General features: G+C 65.8%; 1 pseudogene; it reads left to right on the top strand.

The window, feature by feature from the left end:
• The first annotated feature begins 538 nt into the window (after window positions 1-538).
• On the top strand, window positions 539-1,387 carry LOC103610215 (annotated as a pseudogene).
• Window positions 1,388-2,228: the final 841 nt, after the last annotated feature.

Here is a 2,228-nt window from a genome sequence, read left to right as displayed (position 1 = left end):
CCTCCGCCAGCCCACGCGCTGCGGGGAGGGGTTTCTCACGGCCCCCGCTCCCGAGTGACTGCACCGGAGGTCGGAAGGAAGCGGGCGAGAGATGAGTCATCCCGCCTAATCCCTCCTTCTCGCTGCACTGGCCTCCGCGCGCCGGCCCCCTCCCAAGATCCTGCAGCCGGGAGCTAAGACTCTCCTCATCCTCAGACTCCACCAAACCCGTTGTGGCCTGCGGGGGAGAGGGGACGGACGGGGCGCGTAGCCAATGAGAGCTTGGCTCCCTTGCCCGCCGTCCAATGAGCCGCGGCTCACAGGCGAGGCGGGACTAGGAGGCAGGAGGGGGCGGGCCGGGGCTGGCGCGCGGCGCGGCGACTCCGCGGCTCTCAGAGCGAGCGCCTCGCAGGGAGTCGGCGCCGAGGCTACGCGGGAAGGCGCCAGCAGAGCAGCCGCCGCCGCTGGCCAAGGTGCTGGACACGACAGGCCCGTCGGCCACCTCGGCAGCTCAGGCACCCTCTGCAGCCGCCGCTGCCTCGCTCCCAGCCCGGTCCCCATGGAAGAGATGGAAGAAGAGTTAAAATGCCCTGTGTGCGGCTCCTTCTATCGGGAGCCCATCATCCTGCCCTGCTCTCACAATTTATGTCAGGCGTGCGCCCGCAACATCCTGGTGCAGACCCCGGAGTCTGAGTCCCCCCAGAGCCGTCGGGCTTCGGGCTCTGGGGTTTCCGACTATGACTATCTGGACCTGGACAAGATGAGCCTGTACAGCGAGGCGGACAGCGGCTATGGCTCCTACGGGGGTTTCGCCAGCGCCCCCACTACCCCGTGCCAGAAGTCCCCCAACGGCGTCCGCGTGTTTCCCCCAGCTATGCCGCCACCGGCCACCCACCTGTCACCGGCGCTGGCCCCGGTGCCCCGCAACTCCTGTATCACTTGCCCCCAGTGCCACCGCAGCCTCATCCTGGATGACCGGGGGCTCCGCGGCTTCCCCAAGAACCGCGTCCTAGAAGGGGTAATTGACCGCTACCAGCAGAGCAAAGCCGCGGCTCTGAAGTGCCAGCTCTGCGAGAAGGCGCCCAAGGAGGCCACTGTCATGTGTGAACAGTGTGATGTTTTCTACTGCGATCCGTGCCGCCTGCGCTGCCACCCACCCCGGGGGCCCCTAGCCAAGCACCGCCTGGTGCCCCCGGCCCAGGGCCGCGTGAGCCGGCGGCTGAGCCCGCGCAAGGTCTCCACCTGCACAGACCACGAGCTGGAGAACCACAGCATGTACTGCGTGCAGTGCAAGATGCCCGTGTGCTACCAGTGCTTGGAGGAGGGTAAACACTCCAGCCACGAAGTCAAGGCTCTGGGGGCCATGTGGAAACTGCACAAGGTGAGTGCTAAGAAAACCCACCCCTAACTCCCCGCGCCTCCGATCTTCCGGTTTTGCAGCAGACGGTCCCCCTCTTTTGCTCACAGCGCATCCCAGAGGGGGCGCAATGCAGTTGCCTTCTATGTCTGCCTCCCCGGTCTGGTGCATTGCAGGAGGCGCAGGGGAATTTTAAACGGCGCACATGGGAGTTGCATGTCCCCAGAGAGTTGTTGCGGGGATGCCTTAGAGCGGGTCTCCCCAGACGCGCTGCCTGCCAGCCAGGAGCCTGCCAGCCAGGCGGAGAGTTCTCCGCCGCTAGTCTGCAGCCCGTGGCAGCGGCCAGCGTGGGAAAGCGCCGCGTAGCTAGGCAGAGCCGCACAAGTGTCCAGAGCTGCCCGGCACGCTCGAGGGCAGGGCCGGCTGTGAGCCCCCGAGAGGGGTGGGCAGGGGCCATGGGGTCGCGCAGACGGCTGGGGGCTGTCGCTGCTGGATGGGCGGTCGCAGTGAGACACGGTGGGGGCAGGGGAGATGCCGCGGGCGGAATACTGATGAGCCCGCGCCGAGCCATACCTGGTGCTCCCTCCGGAGGGGACGCTGGGTCGGGGCGCCTCGTGCTGAAGAAGCAGAGCGAGGGAGACTGGAGCCTGCGTCGCCATGGCAACGCGGCGTGCAGGTTTGGGCACTGACCCTACCGGAGGGGACCTGGAGCCAGAGTTGCAAGAACCGAGTTTTTTACACGGTCACGGCCTGAAAGCCAGGCAGGTGTGTCTGCCAGGGAAAACCCCTCCCAGCCACCCACACACGCATTTCTTCAAGATTCAACCCCTTTCCTCTTCCAGTAATTCTTTGTGCAAACTTTGGGACACTTTTTCTGGTATCTTTTGATGGC

Source organism: Galeopterus variegatus, unplaced genomic scaffold, assembly GCF_000696425.1.
Source record: "Galeopterus variegatus unplaced genomic scaffold, G_variegatus-3.0.2 Scaffold10764, whole genome shotgun sequence".
NCBI classification, from domain to species: Eukaryota; Metazoa; Chordata; class Mammalia; order Dermoptera; family Cynocephalidae; genus Galeopterus; species Galeopterus variegatus.
The sequence above is the reverse complement of the archived record's forward strand: the minus strand, read 5'-3'. Positions and strand labels throughout refer to the sequence as shown.